The sequence below is a fragment of the Haemaphysalis longicornis genome, unplaced genomic scaffold (assembly GCF_048455015.1).
Source record: "Haemaphysalis longicornis isolate Haplotype H1 unplaced genomic scaffold, Haemaphysalis longicornis Haplotype H1 scaffold_9, whole genome shotgun sequence".
NCBI lineage: Eukaryota > Metazoa > Arthropoda > Arachnida > Ixodida > Ixodidae > Haemaphysalis > Haemaphysalis longicornis.
In genome coordinates, this window is record NW_027526460.1 from 76339000 (window position 1) to 76350587 (window position 11588).

Here is an 11588-nt window from a genome sequence, read left to right on the forward strand (position 1 = left end):
GTGTGCCGCGCTTTCGGTGCGCGTCGAAGATCCTCAGGGGGTCAAAATTATTCCGGTGCCCTTATTTAAAAGTAATACAGCACCTTATATTCAACGTGTGGCTGCGTTGTGTAAAACCCTCAAAATTTGTTTTTGTTTTTTAATGATCAGGCGACACATCTGGCTGTTGAGCAGGAATGGCAGTTCTCGGTTTCTTCTCCAGCTATAATCCGTTTTAGAAATCGGAGGTGTGAGAATTTGGCCCAGGTGGCTTAACAAACTGTTAGCCCTCCACTAAAGCCAACGTGCAGTTTCGCTAAAAACTCCAGTTGCAACTGTCTTATTTGCGGGGCAAAATTACTGTTCCGCATTCTCGATTGCAGAAATCCTCCCGAAGTATAAAGAACTCATCTTTCAAGATATCGATTTAAGCCTAACGAATCAGAAAAGGTCCGGAAGTATAGCAATGGCAAACATAGCAACACGTTGGGGCACGCGTCAGGAATTTCTCAGAAGAAACCATACATTTTGATCCGTAAGCTGTCCGCATGTGGGAAACGTGTAGCGTTAATTAGCCCGAGTATATTAATTAGAACAAAGGCTTGGATGCGATTTTTTTTAAAATTTTAATGTTTGTGCCAATAAAATACAAATGCAAACTAACTTAAATTTCAACGAAAAGCTATAAACGCCCAAAGGTGTCCCGAGGTTCACACAGGCCGGAGAAGTTTGCTATATTTTTAAGCGCGTATTTTAATTACTTCAGGCGGCTCCTGCGCCCGCTATTCGCATTTTATAGTGTATACGTATCAGACAACTTTGATAAAGTTACTCTACTAACAGTTCATTTTTGTATATGTTACTCTTGCGTTAATGTTGACTCATATTCGCACGAGGTTTCTTCAAATTCAAGCAGTGAATAGACCAAGTGGCTCCAGTGTACTTGTCGAGAACGATGGAGTGTTTATGCGCGAGTATTTTCAAAACTTGCGGCCTATCAATTTGCATTGCCTTTTCCTTCTTTTTGTAACCACTTTTCAAATTTTCTAAAGTATGAGATGAAATTGTAAAACTAAATCGCATCTTGTATTTTCTAGGTCTTGAATACGAGCCAAAGTTCCTTTAAAATGTAGCTAGTATAGTTACCAGTACCACGGCCCCAGAAATAAAAGCAGACAAAGAAATAATTAATTGCAAGCTATTTAATGAAAACGGACTGCTTGGGAGCTGGAAATAATATTTCTTGCCAACTGATTAACAGACAGAAGTGCACTATGCTATTGTTATTCCTATTTTGTATACATTGCAATAACGAACAAACAGCAGCAACACGCGCATCACGAAAGTTGCGGAAGTAGATCTACACCCGCAAAGACAGATTGCTTAACGAGTGACCTTACATCTGGACAAAAATTTCCACCTCGCTAGTGTGATCCCCACTAAAAGATTACTGCTGCCGCCTTGTGCATGAGTTTCTTGCAAGGCTGCCAATAAACCAAGCCGATGTGGCATGAGGAGCGGCGAGGTGGTATACGAGCGCTTCTCTCGCAAACAGCCCTTAGTCTGGTGAAAAAGGGAAAAATTACGAAGTAGTTACATTATGACTAGCACACAAATGTAAAACAAGCTTACGGAAAAAAAAAAAAAAAAGTACGTCCGCGACAGGACTCGAACCTGCAATCTTCTGATCCGAAGTCAGACGCCTTATCCATTAGGCCACGCGGACCCGACGAGTCGGGGATCCGCAGAGACCCGTTTTCCCCGCGTTCGCAACGTGGGACTTTCCGGACTGACGTGTTTTTGCTTACGCTTAGCTTGACTCCACCGCGTCGCTTGAATTCCAAGCTTAGTAATACTGTTCGTGTTCATGGCAAACGGATCGTGACTCTGGTTTGCAGGCAACTACGGCGAGAGTGTTAAGGTCGAGGGCGAAAAGATTGAAGTTGAACGTCCGAATGATGCCTCTTATTCTGCATTCGCTTGAGTCAGTGGGTATAATAACGATGTCGTCGGGTCTCGTAGCGATAGGTAATTGCTTGTGCGTATCTTAGCTAGACAATGAGAAGGTAATATTTGTGCGATTGTTTTTTCCCAGTGTTATGTTCGTGAACGCCGGAATTCCTGCATTACATTCCGCTAAGTGGTATGTTGCAGGGACTCGCACTAGCTCCGTCGTTCTCGAATATTTTTAATATGGACATTTTTTATTGCTGGGGAGCGAGTTCATTTTAAAATGCAAATGACATCTCGGTTTTCAGAATTCTGAAGTTGATGATTTCGCTGTCGTCTGTTGGAGAATAAGCGTGGCTAAAGCTACTACTGATGCATACTGTAAGTTTTAGCATATCGTTATCATGTTCGCGTTACAGTTTACCGTCTTACCTCAAGCCGCTGGAAGCCTGTGCCGGTAAGTTACCGTTCGCGGTAACTCTCGCGCTGCGTAGTCGACTCCCGCAAACACGGTAAACGGTAACGCAAACACGGTAACGCTTGTTGCGGAAAAATTACAGTATACGTCCGAAACAACAACAACAACAAAAAAAAAAAAGAAGTCTAATTTGCTAGGGTTTTATTGCGAGCATACTTTGCTATGAAGGACGCGTAGTCATAGAGTTTCTCATTTCTGTTGCGGTTGTTTTGCAAGTCATCGATACCGGTTCCAAGTCACCAGTCTTTCTAGTAGTATTTAATTTACACTGTAAGTGCGTAATTAACCGCGCGCGGATTTGCCATGATTCATTTGCTCTTTTTAGAAATTGTTTGCTTATGGGGCGCTGTTCTATAAATGACTTTGTTGAGTGGATGTTACTTTTATAGAAGAGCAGAGGTAGTGCCCGGCGATGCCCGGGTGCGCTACTTATTATGTAACAACGGGTTTGAGTAACCCGTAAAAACATACCAATGGGACGAAATCGTTACTTCTGGATGTTCTTTTGCTGTTAGTGCGCGGTTCTAAAAGTGCTCATTTGTTGGATGTAATCATGTAATTTGTTACAAGTCTTCGATTTGCTTCGAACCACAGGTTTTCCGTAAAAAGTCAGTTCTGATAGGCTCATTTGTTCAATAACCCGGTTGCAGATTCCGCTGCATAGTCTAACTACAGGAATCCACTCAATATATTGACGTAAATCTGAACAACACCCGTTCATTTCTCTTTCACCGATTTGAAGCATTCAATAAACTTCGTTTAATTTGTTTACCATCCGTTTAATGTATGTACCCTGACGCAAATACGCTATGAAAAAAATTTTGCTAATTAGAGCAAAATTATTTTTTCCGTGTCTCATAACACGATGTTGTAGTTAACCTAATCACTGTTTTCTTCATGTTGTTTTCCTCATCCTTGCGCAGTTTAGACATGCACGAGGTGATGGGTTCGATTCCCGGCCGCGGCGGCCGCTTTTCTGATGGAGGCGAAAAGCAAAAACGTCGGTGTGCACGAGATTTCGGCACAGGATGAAGATCCCCGCGTGGTCGAAATTGATCCGGAGCGCTCCACTACGGCGCGCCTCATCGCCTGCGTTGTGTCGGCGCGTTATTCCTTACAATCAATCAATCAATCAGTTTAGACACACATGATGCAGTGATGCTCACCTAGACGTTTCTAGTTTTACACTGAGACTATTTTTGCTTTACGCTATGCTACGTTAATATTCGTCCGTTCGATTTATCCGCACCTAGTAAGCTACTTCAGGCGGCGACGTCATAGAGGCCTCGCCAGGAAATCGCTGGATAGTCGCTACTGCTTCATGTTTTTTTTTTTTTAATATCGAATAATTATCCGAAGTTTGTGATAAAATTTCTATCGTTGTCATCGGGACAAAACAATGTTTCTAATGAACCGGACTTGTACTTCGTACTCATGTCCCTTTGAAATATGTTCATCGGCATCGTAATTTTACAACATGGCGAGGCGGGCGTCTGCCTTCTGAAGAATCATTTGATGAACATTATATATGAACATTAGCTCTTCTTGGGAGCCCGTCAGAACAAACCATGTATGCTTTTTGGAGGTCTTTATTTTGTGTGTGTGCCTGTGTGTGTCCTTAAGGGACTTCAACAACTTATCGAGTTATTACGGTGGGCTGCTTCCCTGGTATTTATAATGCGAATGAACGTGTGTCGCGCCTCCAGACTAAAATTAAGATTTTTTGCAGGCTCTGATTTTACTTTTTTGTTTTGAGTTTCTCTCGAGTATACTTTTGGGACTATTTATGTCCGGTATGCGATCCACGAAGATGAAGTCAAGGTAGAGACATTGTTTCGAGGTCAATATTTGCGAATGGTATACACCAAAAGCCGACTTCAACCCACCTTTGGTGGTTGCTCGGCATCGAAGGATAATCTGCCTCCACGTGCGGGCTACGACACGCGTTTGACTCAACTGTACTGCATCATTTTTCCACCTAAGTACGAGCCTACGATGGAAGATGACAAAAGTAGGCAGGGCACCAGGGATTACGTATACTCGCCCGTCATCTATGTCGGCCAACGCAATCGACGCATCAGAAGGACGCTCCTTTAGGAAAAATCGATCGTCGATCGATCACAATCATCCGCGGCAGCGATGCATTCAGATACAGAGGGACCCAAAGTACCCGTTCCACTACAGGGTAGACCGTTCATGGTAGACCGTTCATGATTGACGCGGTCGTGTGTGACGGAAGGGCCTATTTGGTTCTGGCAATGCACGCGTGCATCGCGAAAGGGTTCAGGGGCTATGTCCTCACAATAACCCGGCTAGGGTCAGCCATCCTATGTTGTCTGCTACACTCTAATACTAAACAATCCCGAGGTTCAACTTCATCACAATGCACTCGATTGACTATCATAAAATATCGGTGAATGACAGTGTGAATCATACGATGGCATCACGCAAACACAGCTTGCCGTCCTGCGTTGAGCATTTGCACAGCGCAAATCTCATTTTCGAGTCAAATTATAGGCACCCTCATGGGCCGAATTTGCTTTGTTGCCCAGGTGTATTGGTCATTCGAGTGCATTTGTGTATGGAGAGAGAGAGAGAGAGAGAGAGAGAGAGAGAGAGAGAGAGAGAGAGAGAGAGAGAGAGAGAGAGAGAGAGAGAGAGAGAGAGAGAGAGAGAGAGAGAGAGAGAGAGAGAGAGAGAGAGAGAGAGAGAGAGAGAGAGAGAGAGAGAGACAGCATTTTGTTGAGCTCAAAAGTGAGAGGGAACCCTAGTCTGGGAATCCATGCGTTCCCTAGCCGTCTTGGTCCGTGTCATCAGAGGCTAGTCCTCCGGTTGACAGCTGGTCAACAGTGTCTCCCACAGCTCAGGAAAGGAACGGGTGGAGCGAGGTGGCAGGGCTGGGTTGTGAGCGCATTCAAGAATCATATGCTGGAGGGTACCTATCTGTGGACTAAATCAGCATAAAGCGGTGTGCTAGCTAAACTGCGGGATTGCCTTAGTGTGAACATGCATGCATGCCGACGAACGTATGTCAACCATCCAGCTACCCTTAGTTGGTGTGCTATATTTATCTTGATAACTAAGTGAAAATCGGTCACTTAGTCGCGTTGTAGTCGTGTTGACGGTAGTCACGACGATGCCATGTTTTCCCCGTGGAGAGCCATGTCACCGGGGCAACACATTGACAGCTCTGAACAAGCGCGATGCAACGTGGATTTGCCGTCAGCTTGTATACGAGGAAATCGCTGGCTAGACCCATTATCGTGGTCCTTCACTTGCTTGTACGTTGGTTGGTCCTGATGTAACTCGCACCCCCTAGCACGTTGACCACCTTATAGCTCTAAAGGTTAACTACATCACAGGCAGGCTCATGCTAACGACGAAACTGCCAGCAAGCTATAATAGTGAGAATGCTTTCCGCACAAGACGGAACGAAGAACTGAATTCGCGGTAAAGCGTCGGTAGCTCTCGTCGAAGACGACTACGAGAACTTAACAGCCAGAATGATGTCATTGTGTGTCGTGTATGTAGTGATAGAGGTGAAACATCTCCGGGTCAGATCCTAAAGCACAAACGGTTCGCGATGGTTCGATATGGGCACCGGAAAAATTCTGCCCAGTACTAATCTAGTAATGATCAAACCGGACGTAACGAAATAATGGATTTACGGGTATAGTCGCAGCTTCTTTTCTAGGTATTGGTAGCCGGGGCTTACGATGGTTGTAATAAAGTTATACAAATTGGCTCGCAACTTCGTTATGACGACGTTTTGCTGTGTAAGCATCCCCAATTCGCACAATAAGCTGTGCGCTTCCAATTAATTTAAAAGAAGTCAATCGGCTTTCAATTCAGCTTTCAAATCAAATCAATCGGCTTTATTCGTGGAGAGTTGTGCGATGCTGGAAACAAGATCAGCGTGTGCTTTAGCGCTGGCAAGAATTCAGCCAACGGTACGGAAGTATGCTTTTTTGCCAGACTGCACTCCAAAATACTCCACCTTGGTAGTGGCTGTATTATTAGGTTGATTTACTAATAGCCATGGCAGGATATTTTCTCCAAAGCAAAGGTTTCGTTTTTCGAACCATGCGACGTTTTGAGGCGGGTTTAAAATATTCGAATCAAAGCCGCGGTGCGTCCACGCGAGATAACAACGCAAGCAGGGCAGAATCAGCAAACAGCTTTCCATTTCGTTTCGTTCAAGACAAGGCTCGTTTCCCTTACGCCACCATCCACAAGATACCCGTTAAAAGGGAAATAAAAAGAGAGACTTCGAATACAAGGTGAGTAGCCGAGCATCACCGTTCGAGGAAGAACTCGTTCCTGTCCTCTCTAGTTTCCCGAGTGAAAGGCCAATGGCAAGGGCAAAGCGAAGTCGACACGATGCCGCCACGATGCGATAAGCCGGGGAAGCCTCGCCAGCTTCTCCGCTTCGTTAACGTTACAGAGTCGTGGCGCGTCTCTTCGATTCCACGCACGCACTGGCAGACACAGGAACACGACGAGCAGCCACGGCGGATGATCCCGGAGAGAGGGAGGCGCAGCGGACGTTCACCGGATGCGAACGTCCTCTTCAAGGCCGCCCTTGCCGAACCAGAGGAACGTGCCCGATGGTGGAAAGAGGAAGAGTAGCCAAGAAGCAGCTTCTTATTCCGCATCGTCCTCCTCCTCCTCCTCCTCCTCCTCCTCACAGCCATCGTTCCTCTCTGGCTACCCGCCGCACGGCTGTTGAGCTTCCTACACCTCGCGTCATCACGTTCCAATCTGGACGCGGAGGAGCGGAGATTCACCTCCGACTGCCGCCATCTCCTCGCCGGCGCTTCTTCCCTTCCCGCTCTTTGCATCGCTCTGCTTCCTTGGCCATTTGTTCTTGCTGGACTTCGTCGCGGCTAGTTTCCCTCCTGCATCACTCCCGGTCAGATGCGCCCGTCGTGCGCGTGCCCGGAGGTCGTTTCTCTGCGTTCCCGTGGTCCGGCGGGGTCCGGCTTCAGGTCGTCGTCTGCTTGGCTGTCCGACGGCTTCGCTATCTGTCGGTGCGGCACGTTGTGTGGAGATGTGGGAAAGGGAAGGGCCGAAGGAGGCTTCGCTGGGACGCTTTGAAGCCTAGGGAAGCTACCCTGTTGCATGGTACTTCTACACTTCACCAGTTGGTGTGGCAGTGAAAGCAAGAAGGCATCAATCCAGAAGATAAGGTGATTAACGACAATCTTTTATCGCCCGAGGGGAAAGACTAAACAACGCTGTCGGCACTCCTGACATGGAGGTGACGTAGAAGAAACCTTGACCGGAGGGAGGGCACGTCGCGTAACCTTGAACTCACGACCTTATGGTGTTGTGGTCTTGCTGCAGGCAAGGCAATGTCTGATGGCGATGAATCGTGGGGAGCTGTAATAAACTGGCAATGCGTAGCAGGTCTTCGTGAGAGCGGATCCACTGAACGTGCCCTACTAAATCTATTTGCAAATCACGTACGACCAACGACGCGTGTGCCACCGACGAGTTCAAGTAGCAGGTGCCGGAAGGCGTTACATTCCTCGGTGTAGCGTAGCATTAAGTTGTAAACCTCATGGGGGGGAATGCACCATAATATATGAACGAAGGTTAATTCACGAAGTAGCTCTCTCTCAGTAACAAATTCGCTTCTCTCGTGTTACAGAACATATTTTGTGTGTGTGTGTGTGCGTGCGCGCGCATGTGTGTGTGTTTACAATTCCGTAACTAAAAAAAAGTAAGGCAAACGCGCTCACTTCTTTCTCCGTGCTGTTCTACGAGATACGTCCCGTGTGTCACATGGCGTTTCGTCATAGGCCGGTTCGTAATAGGCCGACTCGTAGAAGAGGAACATTTGTTATAGGCCGGTCCAACAAATGTGAAAGTTCGTCATACGTGAGACGAAATCAATGTCCCCCTTTTTTTTTTTATGAAGAGCACATGTGCCTCAGCGAAATAAATAGGACTGTTAGCGACTCAAAAGAGGGAAGCCAGGCCGTCAGGTAGTTCAAGAAAGGAAACATTTTGAAGATTTCGAACAGAACCCGCGAAGAAAATCTGCTCACCTCCTCCCCCCCTTCATTGTTCATTGTGGAGGTCGCCTTGTGTGCCCTTGTGCCTCAATCGAGGACGGAAAGATATAGTACAAGACTCTTAGTATCGTGAGAATCATGACATGGTTTCAGTCTAACGTGTTTCTTTTTTTCTCCTTTCGGTCGTACGTTCGGTACACTTCGGCAATGAATGCCAGTCAGAGTGGACAATTAAGGTAACGTGGTTCGGACCAAATAATAGGTGCAAGGTTAAAGACCCAGACAGAAAAGTGAGGAAGGGACGTAGTACAATAAAGAAAACATCTCGAAAGAGGGGCCACGAAGAGGAACCGGCGCCATTATTTTCATTGTTGTGGCCGGCTTGTGCGGCCTTGAGCCCCGTACGAGGACGGAAGGGTATAAAGACGTTTAAAAAAAAAAAAACGTGCTACTCCGAAACCCTTGCGAAAATCGCCTGATTCGAGACTGAACTGTTCTCTTTATTTTTCGTTCCGGCTATACGTCCGGGTCTCCTTAGCAGTGAATGTCAATCCGAGTGGACAAGGAACGCGTTTCGAGCGTAAAATCATGTCTCTCTTTCGCGCATTGTTTGCGCAATATAAAATACACGTCATTTTTGCACATGATTTTATTATCCACTTCGACATGGAAGTTAAGTGAAGTGAAGTGAATGTTTATTTCAGACAACCGAAAAAAAAAAAGAATTCCAAGGGGGTTTTTACAGGAGTAAACATCACAGAAAACACACATAACAAACATCGCCGAAGTGGTTGTCCTCGGGGGATGGCGGAAAGGCAGACGAATTACCTGATAAAGGGGAGGGGAAAGTGAGTGGAAATTAGGTATAATTGCTTTCTTACGTAGCATATACAAGCGATAATTAGTGATGCCTTGTCACCGCTTATACTCTTCCTTAAAAACACAGCGAACTTCGTTTTCCGCCTTTGTGTACGTAACTAAACGGACTATTACGAACCGGCCTCACGAACAGGCCTACAGCAGATTTCAGTATCTCTTTGGCCCAAAGGAGGAAATGACATACAATAAGGTTCCGGCACCATGAATAAATGGCGTGTTGCGTCAAATGCGAAAGCAGTTAATTAAGCGACGCCACTTCAACGCAGCTACTACGTAGATATGACCCACCGCAAATCCGATATCAATCGTTATTCTAGGCATCGCAGTTTCCTGTATAAACTCGGTTCTGTCTGCCACACCCTCTTCCCGCTTCGTATACGTTCAAGCTTGTGGTGGGAACAACCGCCTGGCATGCGTCCTAAACAGTAACACCGCGGCAAACAGCAGTTCCTCAGTGCTGCGTTTTCCCAGCTTCTACCTTTTTTATTGTCTAGTCTGGCGCAGCTCACATGCAGTCCCATGTATTAAAATCCTCACAGTTACGTCGTGGCTCAGAGTACGTTCCCGGATCATTCGTCGCATTACACTCCGAAGCCGCCCGGGTATAGTGCCTAGAATATACACTATAGCCCGGGCATAGCCCGGGCAACATGCACGGACTGCCATTTTGACGTTTGACGAGCCTTGGCCAGGCTTGGTTACGGAACTGACTGCATGAAGCCGCCAGCGGGTGCGATTCGTCACCACTAGATGACCCCATGTTACTCTATGCTATCACCGTCATCACTGCGCTTACAATGGAAGTTTCACTTCGGAATGTCCATGGGAATGTCGCAAGTGCGTGTTTGCCATAAAAAGCACCACCGCAAGAATAGCACGCGCTCTCGTCGTCATCGTGCGCTTCAAGCTTTGAGAACGGCATTGACTTGTAACCGCGAACTTTGTCGGGCCTTTTGGCGTCGCGAAAACTGGAGGCGCTTTCCCTCAGGAAAAGCTTGACGTACTAAACACATTAGACAAGCATCCAGCGCGGAAGAGAGTCGACATCGCTATAGACATTGCATTTCCACACGTGGTGTTTTCCAGCGATCGCAAAAAGCGACAATCCTACATTCTCGAGTGTTTTAAGGTTCGAAAGGCAAAGATGAGAAATAGATGGTTGCAAGTCAAAGCTACATTTGCAATGTTTCGTTCATTTTCGAAGGTTTCCTCACTGCTGCGTTTTCCTGGTTGTTACGTTTTGTTTTCCCGGTCCGGTGAAAAACGTATGAATTGAGTTAGGTATTCATGCAGCCGGTGCTCATTATTATTCAGATGTTAACCACATGCCACATGCACTTTAGCCTTTTCCTTGCCTATTATTCTACCTCTGTCTCCATTTCTCTTTTTCCGTACGCCTCAGCGATGCGGGGAGTAACTCCTATTTAGGCCCTACGTATCTCAAATGTGACACGCTTGAAACTGAAAACAAAAATTAAACCGGGCTTGAGCGTTATGCCATCACTCAAGAGGCGCAGATCTTTTCACTGATCTCCCGGCCTCCGCAATTACTTGCGGTCAGAGGCGCACCACCGGTCACCGCCACCCCTTTCAGCTGTCAGCGTACAAAGGTCTGCTATTCGCAACTGTCGACCCGCAGATTGCATACCGCTGCTCGGGCGGGAAGTTCCCTGAGCGCTAAAGAGAAAGCCAAGCTAGCGTATACAGCTGACGTCCAGAAATAGTTCCTGCTGCCGACACGCCGGCGCGGACGTAAATTAAGTTGCGAGCCGTCTTCTGAAGGGTTTGTTGTTGGCTTCGAGCGGATAGTTCTCCAGACCAATCCGCGACGCCTCCGCTCAGCGACTCCACTGTCCGTCAAGAGTGCACTCAGTGCTCGTGTGCCTTATCCTCCCGCTCTTGTGCCTCGTGTATACTTTGCTGCTCTCGAAGGCTCGGCAGACAGGCATCCGTTTGTCGCTGTTGGCGGATGGCAGTGCTTTGACTGGGATCCGTATGTGAGCGCTTCTATACGTTCGTTCACCAGGAAAGGTTCGTAATGAATGAAGGAATTTAAACGCGCACAGGTGTCTGAGCTTACAGAATTTCACGAGGTGACTTTCCTTGCCCTCTTAGGGGCGGATCCCTTTATAGGAGCTACGGCTATTGGCATCTCCTGTCGTTGTCGTCGTCGTAATCGTCGTCTCATGTGGTCACGGTAATAAAACACCCGGAAAACTTGTTTACGCCTTGCGCTAGAACGTAACGCGGACTAAGAAAACATCGGGACACTCGTTTATGCC

General features: G+C 46.9%; 1 non-coding gene across 1 annotated transcript; it reads right to left on the reverse strand.

Moving 5' to 3' along the window:
• Positions 1 to 1632: 1632 nt before the first annotated feature.
• Trnar-ucg (transfer RNA arginine (anticodon UCG)) lies at positions 1633 to 1705 on the reverse strand. The gene has a single exon. It is a non-coding gene; the product is annotated as a tRNA-Arg (tRNA).
• Between the last annotated feature and the right edge of the window lie 9883 nt (positions 1706 to 11588).